At 39.2% G+C, this 16,536-nt stretch overlaps 1 protein-coding gene and 1 long non-coding RNA gene across 7 annotated transcripts in view; one reads left to right on the top strand and one right to left on the bottom strand.

Moving 5' to 3' along the window:
* Window positions 1-16,536, top strand: part of SERPINB7 (serpin family B member 7) — a 56,583-nt gene that overhangs the window by 15,688 nt on the left and 24,359 nt on the right. The window contains exon 1 of one of the 4 annotated variants that reach the window (XM_025422075.2): window positions 13,821-13,913. The exons of 2 other annotated variants lie outside the window; for them this stretch is intronic. The gene's annotated coding sequence lies outside the window, so the exon portion shown is untranslated. Of the gene's footprint in view, window positions 1-13,820; window positions 13,914-16,536 lie in introns of those variants that run through there. One more of the 4 variants, XM_025422074.2, reaches the window with a different exon arrangement.
* On the bottom strand, window positions 1,636-14,195 carry LOC112644016 (uncharacterized). 3 transcript variants are annotated; one of them, XR_003126062.2, is made up of 4 exons: window positions 14,046-14,195; window positions 13,116-13,279; window positions 7,288-7,667; window positions 1,636-2,052 (listed from the first exon to the last, which is right to left on the bottom strand). It is a non-coding gene; the product is annotated as an uncharacterized LOC112644016 (long non-coding RNA). The 3 variants fall into 3 exon arrangements; XR_007411847.1 differs by having other exon boundaries at window positions 13,116-14,195; XR_007411848.1 differs by lacking the exon at window positions 1,636-2,052 and adding an exon at window positions 3,720-3,875 and having other exon boundaries at window positions 13,116-14,195.

The following is a 16,536-nucleotide window of genomic DNA, read 5'->3' as shown; positions in this document are numbered from 1 at the left end:
TTTTCCCTTATTGGGGTTATTGACGGATGCTTTCTTGGTGACCCAGAATACGATCAATTTCTGTGGATAAGCCATGGGCATTTGAGATGAGTGTGTCCTCTAGTATCAGGGTATAGAGTTTGTAGATATCCATTAAGATTTACTCTGCTCACTATGTTGTTTAAATTGTTTAGCATCTGACCTTATTTTCTTTTCATTGCTATCTACATTACCCCCCCCCCCCCACAGAATGTTACTGCTTTTCACCAGAACAAAGGGAGATGATAGTCTCATGAAATGTAGTCAGAATGGGAAAAAAGCTGAACTTCCAAGAGACGTCTATGTACTTTGCATGGCTGGGAGGAGTGGGTGGGTCTCATGTCATTAGGTGTTCTGTGGATGGGGATAGTGTGAACTTGTACAAAGGAGGAAGGGATGAATAGAAAGTGGGCATAGTTGTGGTGAGGATTTGTGATGTAGGGAAGGATATTTAGTCACTGCTATGAGTGAAAGTTTGGGGATGAGAAGAGATATCTAAAAAGGATCTAGGAGGGACTTCTTATGTGGCATGCTTTGTGAAATCCTTAGAAAGGTCTCTTTAAGGAAGCCTAAGTAAATGGAATGGGATTTGTGTTTTCTCTGAATGTGACTTTTTGCACAGACTGGATCCCAGTGGTCCCAGTTTTTATTCTCACTTTTGTTTATATTTTATTCATAATTAAATTAACACAATTTTAAATGAAATGATAATAATAAATGTTTTAATATTTCCTTTATCTTCATAGATTTGCCATTAGTTTATACTCATTTAATATGTTCTTTATGTTTCATATACCCATACATAGTTTTTTTATTTAAAGACCAGAATCTCTATATGCTTGACATCTCCACTCAAAAAGGCACCCCTCTTTAAGAGTTTGCATGGGTTGGGAAAGTATTACTCCCAAAATGGTAAGGAAACAACTCCGTGTTGAATTGTTTTATGTTAGTTTCCTATGAGATCATATGGGATTCTCTGTTTCTCACAGGCCCTTATAAGAACTGATGGGCTGCCAGCTATGGTGGGCACATTCATGAGTAAAGTAGCCACATTAACTTCTGACTTCTTAGAATAAGTCTCTGAAGCAACAATGGGGGTCCTTGCAGATAAGCGAGAAGTATCCAGAACAAACTATGGTTTAATGAAAAAAAAATTCCAGGCACCCTGGGGTCTAGTTCCAAATGTTTCTTTTCTTTTTTTATTGGGGTGAGTGGGCAGGGGCAGAGGGAGAAGGAGACAAAGAATCCTAAGCAAACTGCACACCCAGTACAGAGGCCAATGCAGGCCTCTCAAAACCCTGAGATCATGACCTGAGCTGAAATCAAGATTCTGGTGCCTAACAGACTGTATGTTTCTGCCAAATGGTGTCTGCCAATAGGTGTCTGCCAAATGTTTCTTATTTTACAAAAGCACAAACTTTCTGAGTCCCAGTTTTCTCATATTATTAAGCAGGAGATTTAGATTTAAATGATCTCTAAAATTTTCTTTAGCTCATTATATATCTTTAATAAAGACAGAATTGGATTTGTGTTTACCTCCCAGGTCACTGAATTCAAAAATCTAATTAAAATTAAAGTAGACATCTTAAAATTACATTGCAAGTAGAGGAATGTAGCTTAGAATACAGTTTTAATGTGCCCAGTGAGAAACAGAACCATGATGTTAAAGGATGAGAAAATAAAAGGTTATAGAAAAACTAAATACAGAGAAAATAAAACGTTATAGAAAAACTAAATACAGATTCCCCTCACCTCCCCTGCCATCCTTTTGTAAACTGGGATGGCCTGAAGTGAAGAAGCAATTACATTAATTTATATGGAAAAATGTTTGAGGGTTCTCTGATCCCAAAATAACCTCTCTTAGGAATTTCTGGTACCTTAGGACACAGATGCACAAAATCAATGGAGATAGAGCCCAGCTGCTCACAGACACAGTTCACAGCCCTGGGGCTGCTGCTGAGATGCCCAGTGTGGTTCCCGGGGAAGGAGCCAGTGGCGCTGCTCTAGCTGCTGCTTGGGGTGCTACAGTGGCTCCTGCAAAACAAACACCAAACGCTGTTTTCATTTTTTACTTTTTTCCATAAAAGAGAAAATCTCTTGGATTTATTTTGTTTAGCAAAAACAGGTAGCAATGAAGGTCTTTCCTAAAAGCCACGTGGCTTAACACAAACATTTAAGAAGTAGATGATGCCTATACATCATTTACATTCAACCTTGCCACTGAAATTGATCAAAGCTTAATGAACTGGGATTATATTAATTATAATGTATAAAAGAATATTTTCCATGAAAGATAATGATATTCAAATTGGGGTGAAAAAATAATTCAGGAAATCCAAAAGGACCAATTATTGCATTTATTTGGCAGTTGACATTCTCTGATGGAAAAGTGGACTCTAAAATTGAACACCAATAAAAAATTAATTTATTAAAAAAAAAGAAAAGTGGACTCTAATTTGCTTTTTAAGAAACTAGAACTGGGGGTGCCTGGATGGCTTAGTTAAGCACTTGACTCTTGATTTTGGCTCAGGTCCTGATCTCAGGGTTGTGGGATTAAGCCCTGAGATGGGCTCTGCACTGGGTGTGAAGCCTGTTTGAGATTCTCTCTTTCTCTCTCTCTGTGTCCCTCCTCCTATACCCCCCTTGAGGGCTCATGTACACAATCTCTATAAAAAAAATTAAAAGGAAAAAGAAACTAGAACTGTATTTTATTTGGGTAACCTCCCTGTCACAGTCTGTTCATAAATATCAGAGAACTAAAAGAGCTCAAATAGGAAAGGTTACTAATAAGCAATAGTGAGGACTCAGTTCTCTGGAAAACTACCATTCATTATTCTGTTGTTTGTGGCCATGACGACGTGATGAAATGACTTGGCACAAATGAGTGAAAACTGATAAGGCCTCCGATATTTGAAATTCTGATGAGAAGAGATTGTAGAAAGTTCCAATGACTGCATTCATTTAAATGTCTGAGGAGAATACTCCATCACTGTATTTATGGCTGGGCGAGAGCTAAGATTATTCATTTCTAAATAAAAGAGGGAAGAAGAAAGTGGAGGAGGTAGAGACAGAAGGAAAAGATAGGGTAAATACTGACATGTAAATAGGACATGTGGAATAATGGAATTGTTTTGTGCCCTGCCCATCGTGTAACAACAGAGAATACACTAAGAAATAAAAATAGACCTAACATTCAAAGCATTTAGGATGAATTAACCATGAAATTAAGCCATGGAACTTGCTGCTGCAAGGTTTTAGTCAAATAGATAACTTAGATCAGAGGATTAGATACGGTAAACACAGTTTGAAATAAAATTTCAATGTCAGCAATTCAGAACAAACAAAAACACCTGGCAAAACAAAATGCAAATGACTTCAGCTTACAGAGAATATCCTAATCTATTTTTTTTATCCTAATCTATTTTAGGATGTGTAGGAAATTTCCCTTACATGATGTTTTATTGCTATTCTTATTGATGGGCTTTAATAATAACCTCCAAAAGTAGTGTTCCTGAGGAAGAGGCAAGAAGGGATGCAGTATGAATTCATTGCTTTGCAAAGGAAGAGTCGTCATGGTATTGTAACCGGGGATTTTCCCCATCTCAGTTGTGAAAAGAGAAACTTGATGGAGAAAAGGTGAAAAAAAAATCATACGTCAGTAAATAGGAGACCATTTAGTGAGGGGAACATGCATTTGGGAGGTCTGCAGATCTTCCTCCCCTTTCTCCTCCTCTTGCTTCTCCTCTTGTTCTGCCTTTCCACGGGCTGATCTGTCCTTTCATATTTATTCAATAGAACTGAATCCTCGCTAGCCCACCGGTGAGAAGTCAGCAAGCACTGGATTGAAGACTATAAACCTGAAATGAGGGGCAGTTGGGTGGCTCAGGTCGTGATTCCCGGGTCCTGGGATCAAGTCTGCATCAGGCTCCCCACAGGGAACCTGCTTCTCCCTCTGCCTGTGTCTCTGCCTCTCTGTGTCTCTCATGAATAAATAAATGAAATCTTAAAAAAAAATAAACCTGAAATGAAAGGCAGATCTTTTTTTTCAAGATTTCATTCATTCAATCATGAGAGACACAGAGACACAGGCAGAGGGAGAAGCAGGCTCCCTGTAGGGAGCCGGATGCAGGACTCGATCCCAGGACCCCGGGATCATGACCTGAGCCAAAGGCAGACGCTCAACCACTGAGCCACCCAGGCACCCCGGGAGGCCGCTCTTGTGTAGACTATTGGTATACCTTGCGGAGTGTTGCCTGCTTGCTCTGGGAGCTCACTAAGGAGCACTTGGTGACAAAGAAGAAGATGATGATGGGTGTGATGCGGTAGAGGGAACAGTGAAAATCCATAAATGCAGTTCTCAGGAGCCTCCTGCAGGCTGAGCTCTCAAAGGTGACCACGCATGAACGTTGTGAGGCGTCCAAACTGGTCTCCTTCGCCTTCAGGAGCTCAGGACACTAAATGTGGATTTCCAGTTTTCAGCACTCTTTATTCTCTCTCTCTCTCTCTCTCTCTTTCTTTCTTCTTTTTTTTTTAACTTGATTTAATTGTATACTATTGCTCTCTTCATAGACTGTCATTCCAATCAAAACTTTTAAATTCTGTTTTACCATTTGTGGAGTTTTTGAAGCATATGCAGAAAGGGGGGAAAGAGTCTACAGCAAACCCAGTATCCATCAGCCGGATTCAACAGTAAGCAGCAGTGGCCAGTCTGGTTTCATCTCTGCCCCTTGTTTCATCTCTACACCTTTCTCATTCGGTCGCAACATGGGGTGATTTTTGAAATGAATCCTTAATAAAGTATCATTTTTAATACTTTCAGGTCTTTCTAATGTGAACATCTTCTCCTGGAGGAGCCTTCCCATTTCTCTTTATTCTAAAAGTACCTGCTCTCCAGAGCCCAGCTCCCTCTTCCCCATCCCTGCTGCCATCACGACGGCTTCAGCCTGCAAGGACCTCAGCCTCCTTAAACTCCATACACTCTGCATTTCTCATTCTTTTTATGCATTTTAATGTCTTTTAACCCTAAGTATACTGAAAATTCCATGAGGACAGGGATTTTTTTTTTTCATTCCTTGATGTGCCTTTACAGTTCCTACTTTAGTATCTGTCTATCAGAAGGCACATGATTAAGAGTTTTTGTTCTGTTCTTTGGAAAAATCACACGAATCCCTAGGCTACTCCTCATGTAGAGAACCACTGTAGACCAACACCCTTTCCATTAGTTTTCTGTCACTGCAGAAACTGTGTATTCTTAGCCCAACTACAGAGCTCTAACCAGAGGTCACAGCCTCCTCAACCCGTACTTCATATAATCCTGAATTTATTCCTAATACCTGCTTCAAACCCTTCTCAAGTGGAAGCTGTTTATTTCCTATGAACTCCTTGTCTGAGGCTAGGAGGAGAAGATAAGAGCTTTTCTCTGGCTCCCCACCAACATCTTCAGAGCATTTTTCTATCATCTTCTCCTATTGCCCTGTCTCCTTTAAAACTCTAAACACCTAAATCCACCCTTTCTCTCCAAGCCTGGCTATTTCCCATCTGCCAGACTCTTAGAGCTCTAGAGGACTTTGGCATCGGGGTCTTAGTTCTTATTCGTGATCTTTCTCTCACAGTGTCCCTGGCTTGACATCCATTTGGTATACTATCTAATATCTAGCCTCTTGTCCTCCTCAGGAGGCCACTTCTTTGAGCACATGTGGACCTTGTTACCTGCTGGAGTGGATCCACTTCGGAGTTTTGAGCTCTTTACCCCAGTCACATTTACTGACCTTTGTGTGGCTCAAATTCCCATTAAACATGCTTATAACATCTTGCCTTCCAGCATAATTATGTGCAAAATCTTACGGTCCACCTTCTAGGTAGCCTGCCAAGGTTCACTGTGCTTGCTGCAGGTACAGGAATTTGGGGCTGGAGCCCCATGTGCCGATGTCCATGGTTCTGAAATCATCTCTATGCTCTGGGAGATTGTGAAGAGGCTCATGCTCTATTATGCTCTGTTGAACCTGGACTTCATGGTCCAGCATTTCAACCACACTCTCATTAACACTAAATTCAAATCCACCTCATCTGCGTTTATAATTCAAAACCCAACTATTTTTTTCTCTGTGTTGCTATTGGGCTTCATGCTGCTACTGCAGAAAAGTCATGTAACCATGCTACTTGATTCTTCTTCAAATATTTAATTCTAGCCATAGCGTAATGCCAGGCTTTTAAAAGTTCCTGTAGGGGCCTGGATCCTTGCTTTGCCTTTCTCATAAAGGTAGAAATTTCTCAGGGGGCCTTCTCAATGAGCTTTTTTTCTTCTTTCTCTAGACCCTTTGGTAATTTCATTCTTGGTTTTAATTACCATTTAGGTGTCAAAGACTCCCAAATTAGCATGTATATCACCAAACACCTCTCTCATATACAGACTTGAATTTCCAACTACTTTTTCTAGCTGGATGTCCTATAGGCATCTCAAATTCAATATATCAAAAACAGAACCTGTTCTCTCTTCTTCTTCTGTCCCTATATGCTCTTATGGCTGAATTCCTTGTCTCTGTTGATGACATTATCATCCTCCACTCCTCCACACCACTTCACTAGGTATTTGCCAGCTATTTCAAGAACACATCATGTACACTCATTTCCATGGGCTTTTACTCGGGCTCTTCTCCCTCCCTGGAATGCTTCTCCTCTTCATTCCTCAAGATCCAGATCAGATGCTTGCTCACTTGTGAGGCCTACTAAGACTCCTACTTTCAATTAATTATTTCTTCCTCAGAGCTCTCACTTATTTGCTTTTCTGTCATAACATTTTACCCTAGGTCATTTCATTAATTCAATAGCATTTTTTTAAGGCTGAGTATAATACCAGACACTGTCATATACATGAGGGAAGAAAGAGGAATGATTTTGGGTCTAGATAGATTACTTTGTTTTATTCCCCAGCCTTCTGCTAGGAAAGGGGGACATTTTATTCACTTTAATTTATGCCTTTTAAGAGAAGATATGCTTAGCAGTTCACTTGAGGGTAGTAATAAGGAGAGTATGCTCCAGATAAAGCCTTCATATGAAATGTTAAAGATAGAAAATTCAGTAGTAACAGTGAAGAAAATGTAGACATATTTGGGCCATATGATGGTTTGGTAATTCCCCAAAATGCCTACTTATAATTTAATTGAAGCAAGGAGTCTATCAAAAGGATGTTTATGTGTGGGTATTTATGGGTACCGTGGATGAATGAAACAAAACAAAACCAAACAAAACAAAACAATCTCTGCTATTCACCTGGTCCCAAGGATAAGCATCAGCCAAAGAAACTGTTGAGATGACAAATCTTGGGAGATGCATTACTGCTAGATGCTTTGTCATAAAGTATAATATGAATGAAGAAGAGACCTTCTTCTCATTTCTTCATTGGACCAGATGAAGGTGTTGATCTCCCCTTTGACAATTGTGAGGACACCAGGGAATAGTATTCCTGGTGGGGACACCGGTGTTCCTTCATTGAGCAGCAACAAAGATGAGGGATCCTCAAGAATCCTGGCGATTGAGGATGTTGATCAAGGTACCAGAACAGAAGAGAAATATGGAAGGCTCATGTTGGCTTTAGCCAGCAAGCAGACTTGTTTCTTTGGAACCCTCAAACATCATAGCAGGCTTCAATCCTGGGTAAATAAGTGAGGACAAGAGACAGTCAAATTTAGGTTATTATGATTCACGTGACTTCATCTGCACTCATGAACTGTTAAGACCTATGGACTTTTGGGTTATCATTGTATGGCAAGAGAGAATTGATATGACATGCCAGTTCCTGTGGCTCAGCTTCCTTCTCAGACATGTGTCACTTTGGGATTAGTTAGTTCTAAATAGACTCTTGCAAACACAGTAGTAGGAGGGTTGTCTGAGTTAAAGTGGAGAAGAAAACATTGGTGAGACTTTAATTATGGTTGACTCTTGATAATTCCAGGAGGATTATCCAGTTTATGTGTTACATAGATCCCTTACCTTTTACCTACTGGCTATTTTACCACTAGAAAGGACTTTATGCCTACAATAGGTGGATAGAAAGGATATGGAATTAAACATGTTTCAGCTCCATGCAATCCAAATACAGAGAATAGGAAATCCACTTGTAATCCTGTTTTCTGTATTAACAACAATCTTTTCCATCAGAAAATTTATTGAAACTGCTAAATCAAAATAAGTGTCAAGGATTATTTATGACTTTATTTTTCTCTACTATTACATTACTCATAAACCATCATGGAAGTGAACAATGACGATTTGATTTTGGGTAAGCTAGCTGGATCCTTTTCTTACATGGAAAGAAACAAAAATTCAAAATTGATAAGCTACTGTTAAGATTATAGCCTCTTCAGATTCCAATAGCTTTTTAGAGTAGAAGACCCAGTCTTTTGGGTAAGTATTGGCTATCCTCTGGAAAACATTCAGCCCAAAGAACTAGGTTTGTGGTTCCTTCCCTGCACAGCAGATGCATGTGGGTACAGCACAGAGCTCAGCCATGTGATTCTAGTGCTGGGACTGGAATGTGTGCCCCTCTATGGTATGTTCTAATGGCAAAGTTGTCAGCAACCAATTGATCCTAACCTACCTTTGCCTACACGTGGCCACTTATCAAGTGGCAAACCCATTTCAATGAACTGTAGCCTGTATTATAGCAGGGAGGATCTAGGTGTTGCAGATGTGGCTTTCCATTGCCAGATCAGAGGGTGGAGAAGAGTCTGGCTGGGTAACAAGAATGAACTAACACCCCAAGTTTCAGCTTCTCTCTGGGGCTGCTCAGTTCAGGTAAGCATCTGGAGAAGCCACATGAGATTACAAACCCAACAGATACATTTCTGGAAAATTCCAGGCCAGAAAAAAAAAAACCTGGTATAAAGAGTAAGTGAGAGAAAGATGGAGGACAGTACAAAAAGAAACCACTTAAAATAGTTTAAGAAACCACTTAAAATAGTTTGAACATCTGAGTTTGAGAAGTGATGAAAATATTGTATTAAATTCGATTTTAGGCTCTTATGCTAAGTACATCTTCACGGGATAATGTTGAAAGGAATTAGACTACAAGAAATCAAGGGAAGTTACAATAAGATTTTATATAAAACTCATGGAGTCCTCTGCTGTCTAACTTTGGTTTACTGATGATCCTTCTCACAAATAGAAGGTATATTTTGAGATAGGCTGGTAAATACTCTAGATCCTGAAATTTTTTTATGTTTACATTAAAACCAGTGGCATTATAAAGAAGAGAGTTGGGCAGATTACCCCTTCAAATCTGATTCGTGTACAAACTGAGTGAACCCCATAATGACCGCTTTAGTCAGATACTATTTTGAAACCTGGTGCAAAGGCTAAACGCTTATTAACTTCTTTAGGGACAGTGCTTACTCTGAGTCACAGGCAAACCATCCCAGAAGCTAAGTCTACACATCAATAAGCAGGTGCTGGGGCAGGGAAGGTGTAGACTACACCTATGGACAGTCTTTAAAACCTAATTCTCAAGTTTTTAGGGAAAAAGTTCTGCTTAGAAATGCTTGTTTCTGGGACGCCTGGGTGGCTCAGTGGTTGAGCATCTGCCTTTGGCTCTGGGCATGATCCCGGGGTCTGGGATCGAGTCCAGCATCGGGCTCCCTGCGGGGAGCCTGCTCCTCCCTCTGCCTTTCTCTCTCTGTGTCTCTCATGAATAAATAAATAAATTTTTTTTTTTAAAGAGAAATGCTTGTTTCTTTTAATTAGATAGTGGTCAATGAGGCTTTCCACTTGCCTCTTCTCTGTACCTTTCCTAAGTGCATTGGGAAAATACGTAGGACTGAACAGTCTAGAGCGGTGTGGAAACACTTTCTTTATGAGTGAGAATGCATTGCTTCCAGAAAGGAGATCAGAGTTTCATCACTGTATGTGTGTACCAGGATGCTGGCGTGAATATGTTACTGATTTGCATGTTTGAAAGGTTGTTCCTGTTTTTGCTACTGTAGGTGAGAGCTAAGCTCACTGCTAAATCTCAAGAAAGATGGCCAATGTGGCCGATGATCACATGCAGAGCCTGAAATCTCTCCAGGTGCCTTCTCTGGAGGGATTGCTAGGTTTGGGGATTGCTGGAGGGAACACTGAGACCCCTGGTCTCCCAGCATGCACCATGTCTGTCTGGTGTCCAGTTTCATTTGGCATCCTGTTCCTTAAGTCACTGCCACTCTGTTTATCTTAAGCTCAAGGCCCCCCGCCCACCCATCCTCCATCAAAATTTGCCCTCAGGAGTCGATGAGTTATCAGTTAATATACAATGCACTTGATCCTATTTCTGAGGCATTTATATTTCCTTATATATTTTATGAAATATAACTTGGATACATAAAAGTGCATTCAATATGTGCACAGAACATTGCCAGAATCTCGCAAGCCTCCTCCTCATCCTTTTACGAACAAAACCTTCCCTCCCCCAAGAGGTAAGTAGAGCTAATAAAGGTGATTATTCCTTAACATAGTCTGCCCACCTATGTAAACATCCTTAAAAATTCAATTTTGCTTGGCCTGATAGTCTCATAAGGGGAATCATAATGTGTGTATTCTTTTGTATTTTACTTTTTTTTTCAAAGATTTTTATTTATTCATGAGAGACACAGACAGAGAGAGGCAGAGACACAGGCAGAGGGAGAAGCAGGCTCCACGCAGGGAGCCCGACATGGGACTCGATTCCGGGTCTCCAGGATCACGCCCCGGCCAAAGGCTGCGCTAAACCACTGAGCCACCCGGCCTGCCCTGTGCTTTACTTCTTCTTCTTCTTTTTTTTTTTTTTATTTATGATAGTCACACACACACACACAGAGAGAGAGAGAGAGAGAGAGAGGCAGAGACACAGGCAGAGGGAGAAGCAGGCTCCATGCACCGGAAGCCCGATGTGGGACTTGATCCCGGGTCTCCAGGATTGCGCCCTGGGCCAAAGGCAGGCGCCAAACCACTGCGCCACCCAGGGATCCCCTGTGCTTTACTTCTGACTGTGGCTTGGAGACCCCATGTGTCTCGTCATGGTGATTTCAGGCATCAGTGAGCAGATGAGGACATATTTTGGGTGTCAGCAATACATTTTGTGTGTCTCAAGATAGTTTGAATTAAATGACCATGACCTGGTTTGGAGCACACTTTGGGGGTGTGTTAGATAAGCAATGGTCTGGGAACTGTGGCTGAGAGGGGGGAAATGTGTCCCAGTGGGCATCCCACCAGGACTAAGGGGGTCTCAGGATATAGGACTTTAAGCACTAAAACCAGGTAAGTCTCAGGCAAACTGGAACCAATTGAACACCCTGGTTCTTCTGTTCATGTAGCACCTCCATGCCAACAGATGTCCCCTCCCCAGCTCTTAACACTGAGCTTGCACTCCCAACTGCCCATTATTCCTGAAAGTGGTCCCCATTCCTCCTGTGATGAAAATCTCCTTGTATTATTTATCACTGTGTTATTTTCAGAAGGATGGTGCTATCACACTAGAGGGGTAGTAGCCCTAAAACCCCAGATTCCAGAAGGTAAAATGATATATAAAAAACAATTGAAAAAAAAAAAACAATTGAGGCGATCCTACTTTTTATGTTGTATGTAATCACATGTAATACATTATAGCAAGGGCAAAGTAAGCACGGAGGGGAATTAAAATTATTGAGGGCCTATCCTACACTAAGCGCTATGCTGGTATGTTTTCATAGTATATATGGTATAGTATATAGCATCTATATGTGTACACATACATTCATATGGGACTTTTTTTTTTTAAGATTTTACTAATTTATTTGGGAGAGAGAGACAGAGATACATCTCTGTTCCAGCTTGGCAACCCTATAATGAGAGAGAGAGAGAGAGCATGAGTATGAGTGGGAGAAGTAGGCTCCTCACTGAACAGGGAGCTGGACATGGGGCTCAATCTCAGGACCCTGGGATCATGACTCTAGCCAAGGGCAGATGCCCAACTGACTGAGCCACCCAAGTGTCCTCATTCATATGTTTTTAAATAAAAAAAGAATTGATCTGAATTCTGATTTTATGGATAGGAAAATGGAGGCTCAGAGTAACTAAATTATCAGTTCAAGGTCACATGCTGGTAGGGTTGCCAAGCTGGAACTTAACCCTAGGTCTAGTATTTTATCCTTCATCTAATGCAAGCTTATAGGTGATCTAAGCAGTGAGGAGTCAAAATGAGACCACAAAGCTGATCAAATAGACCAGCAGTGCCCTCTTCACCCTGCCCCCCCTCCCTGCTTCTCACATAACAGGAAAAACAACTCTCAATGCTTTTGTTTTTAAAACCACTTGATTGAAATATGATTGATTGCGGTGGTGATTTCATGGGTGTAGACATATCTCCAATCTCAAGTGCTTTTAATTCTGGCTTGTATCTTCCTCCAGACATCTAAATAACATGCTAATGCTGCTTTTTTTTTTTTTTTTTTTTTTTTTTTTTTTTGCATTTTACTTTTAAGGACTATCTGTAAACTTCCTTTCATGGAAGGAAGATGTGCCTCTTGGATAACCTATTTCCCACCTGACCCCTACTGACAGTTTCCTCCTAGCATCCTTGCAGAGATCTATCAATAGCCTTGTTTAGCTCAATACTTAATATTTAAATCATTACAACTAAGAGAATATTACCCATGGCTGAGCTAAAAAGTGTAGTAGGATATACATTTCACTGTGTCATCTTTGTTTTCTCTTGAGGTAATAATTATATATATTTTTTGAATTTTGTTTTTGTTAGTGTTCAGTGTTCTGCACTAGCTTATTCATCTGCTGGAGGTAGGTCTCTCCTTGATTGTGTTCGGTATGTTCAAACACATCTAGCCCTCTGATAGAGTGGATAGGAAGGAAGGGGTAAAAAGTTTCTTAAATTAAAATAGACCAGAAGTAAACAAATAAGCTTTGGGTTCCCTTGGGATATTAGATCTTCAAGTCGGACATTTGGGATTTAAACGATCAGGATATTCCCTTCTAGCATTAAAACATGCAATTAAAATGAAGGCAAGGTGGGCAGATGCTTATAGGAATTAATGTATAAGGTAAAGTCAGAAACACTGTAAAGTAAAACCCGACCAGTGCAAAAAGAGTGAGCTCACCTCCTGTCCTCAAACACAGAAATCCCATCTCTTAGCCAGAGCAGTGCTTGCTTCCTCCACTGTGTACCCCAGCTCTTTGCCCCCTCTCCTTCTGGGAGGGGGGGCACTGATGACCTCCTGTGACAGTATTACACACCTTGGAGTATGAATCCTTGAAGGTGAGGCTTTGTTAGATACCAAAATCCAAGGAGAAAGTAGAATCCAGCAAACAGCAATAACAAAAACGAGTGATTGAATTTGAAAAGCATGCCTTTCCATATAGAAAAATACCGGGGCACCTGGGGGGCTCAGTGGTTGAGCATCTGCCTTTGGCTCAGGTCATGACCCCAGGGTCCTAGTATTGAGTCTGTGCATCAGGCTCCCTGAAGGGAGCCTGCTTCTCCCTCTGCCTATGTCTCTGGCTCTCTCTCTGTGTCTCTCATGAATAAATAATTAAATCTTTTTTAAAAAGAAAAGTACCAGGTGTAGCACAATATATGAATATTTACATATACTACATAAAAATACTATGTGATGCTAATATCTAGTTAAAATTTCATGCTAAATTATACTTATTAGAACATCTATTTTGACTACTTTGAATTGGATCTGTAGCTCATGTGCTACACATTTCTCTTAATTTACTTTATAAAGGGCCTTAACATAATTACATTTTAATGCCATTATTTAAAACTTCCATGGTCATCACAAAAGGAAGTAGGGAGTGTCTGAGTCAGAGGCTTTATATTTCAGAGTAATGCAAGGAACTCTTTCAGACTCACCCAACCAGCTGCTAACTTCCTCTATGAAGAGAGTAAGGTAAATATTTCTAAAGCCCACAACTTAAAGTCTGGCCAGACACTTTGAATGGGAGTAATGACGGTGAGAGAGAGAGAGAGAGAGAGAGAGAGAGAGAGAGAGAGAGAGAGAACAATGGCTGTTTCTCTGTACCTGAGGGTCTGAACTCATCAAACAATATCAAAATCATTGCCTAGTCGTGCCCTCAGCTTCTCTATCTTATGGCTTGTCTATGGCTGACTTTATGTGGTGTCATGGGGAGAAGGGCAGGCACCCCTATGCAGGGGATCGGAGACAAGTAGAACACATCATATTCCATTCTAGAATAGGTAAAATAGCACTTGGGGAATTCTGTACAAATCTAGATTCTATATTTCCAGTGTTCTTATTTAAGAACAGATTGTAATTTTTAAATAAAGCATAGGAAAACCTAAGTTTTGAGATTAAAATTCAGCTTTAAAAATCACATAGCAATGTGTTTGTCTACTTAGGGATTTATCAAAATTTGAAACCAGGTTTTAAGAGAAATGGAAAGATTTGAAAATACTTCTGTAGAGAAGTAACTATTGATAGCATTACATTTGACTTCTATGATAAGAATAAAAATTAAGCATGCTCGATAGTAGTTACTCGTTTTTTTCCCCCAATGTTTATTTAATTCAGTAAATACAGGTTTTTTTTTCTTCAATAATGTACCATGAAATAGGATTATTTTTCCTTGTACAGACAAAATAACCCTTGGATTAGGTAATATTTTGATCAAACATTTAAGGCACATAATTTATCAATCAGGTGTAGTATGCTTAGGTCCATGAAATACCATTATGATTTCATGTTTTTTAAATTTTGTTTTGTCTCTAGCTTTTCCCATGCTTTATTTCAAAATTATTTTTCTTGCCTTTTGTTAGTTTTTAAAAAAAGATTTAGTGAGAACGTATGTATTCTTTTGTTTTGACATAAAAAAATGTTGACTCTAAGAAGGAAGGGGTAAAACATTTCTTAAATTTAAATAGACCAGAAGTAAACAAATAAGCTTTGGGTTCCTGTGGGGTATTAGATCCTCACGTCGGACATTTGGGATTTAAAAACCTTCATGAATCTTTGTTAATTTGTGTTAACTTGCAAATAATAAATTACATATCTGTATTTTAAACTAAGATATTTGTGTAAAGAATGTAAGAATATAGTATGTTTTTAGTGGGATGAAAAAATTAATCTGAAGCCAAGTTCTTCCCTGATTTGAAAAGAACCTTCCTTCATTGCTATGTCTGGACAATGGCATGCTTGGTGGTATCATACTGATGCCTTCTGTAGCTTAATATAATTTATTTTCCTTTTCCATTTTGTTTAGTTATTTAACTGGGACTCAAATTATTAGATACTTGTGCATGGTTTGTTTGAACTTAATTTATTTCTGTTGGTACTTGTTTATTATTTTTTTAAAGTTGCAATAAAAAGTAATTAGAGGAGAAAGGAAAATCACAGTTTTGGTATTAATGCTAATATTTATTAATCTGTCACCTGATGGAAACTTAGGAACATAAAAAAGTAAGTAACATCTTTTTAAAAAATTTAAAAAAATTGTATATTCTTTTATTGGAGTTCAATTTGGCACCTTTAAAATATTGTTTATCTATGTGCCAGTGGGATTTAGATTTTATATCAAAAGAGAAAGAAAGAATCTTGCTTTCATTCTGGGAACTGGAGTACACCTGCATAGAGAAAGATAAAAACAATTATGTGAAGTGGAACATACTATTTGGTATTTTTTTTTCAAAGTGCATAAACATGCCTGTACAGGAATGTTAAAGACTTATGATATAGTACCGTTTATCATTTTAAAAGTCATTGCTTAAGAATTTATACGGTCTAGGAAAGTTTCAGATCATTTTTTTTTGTTTGTCTAGTATGGTTTCTCTGCCATAAAATTTATCTAACTCATAAAAATGTGTACTCAGTTACTTCAATGAACAAATTCCTGTGTAGTTTCTCTTTTCTTCAGTACAATGATAGCTTTGTGAAAAGTTAACAGGATGATTAAAAAATTAGAACATGAACATTTGTAGTTATTACATAGAAAATGATTGAAGGAATGATTTTTAAAAACATGAAAGGGCTCCCCCTTTGCCCAGAGGGTAAAATAGTAGGACATACTTTTTATTAAAGTTTTTTTTTCAAGATTTCCTTATTTATTTTAGAGTGAGAGGATAGAGGGAGAGAGAGAGAGGCTGTGGGAGGGAGAGAGAGTCCCAAGCAGACTCTGTGCTGAGTATAGAGTACTCGATCCCACAACCCTGCAATCACAACCTGAGCCAAAACCAAGAGTAGGACGTTTAACCCATTGTTAAACCCAGGCGCCTCAGTAAGAGATACTTTTGTAAAGCACCAAGAATTGGGACTTGGCCAAAGAAAAGTACATTGAAATTTTGTACTTTGGGATATGATACTAACCAAGTAACTTCCAGACTACACTGGGCCACACAGGTGGATCCCCAGAGAGGGTCATTTTTAAATCTTGCAGGTCTTAAAGATTCAAATTACATTGAATATAGTATATCAAATATATCAAATAAATTATATAGAATATATGAAATAAACTCACAATCTTCCATAAGGCATAATTTTCATTGTAAATATTTGGAAA

The sequence above is a fragment of the Canis lupus genome, chromosome 1, assembly GCF_003254725.2.
Source record: "Canis lupus dingo isolate Sandy chromosome 1, ASM325472v2, whole genome shotgun sequence".
NCBI lineage: Eukaryota > Metazoa > Chordata > Mammalia > Carnivora > Canidae > Canis > Canis lupus.
The sequence above is the reverse complement of the archived record's forward strand: the minus strand, read 5'-3'. Positions and strand labels throughout refer to the sequence as shown.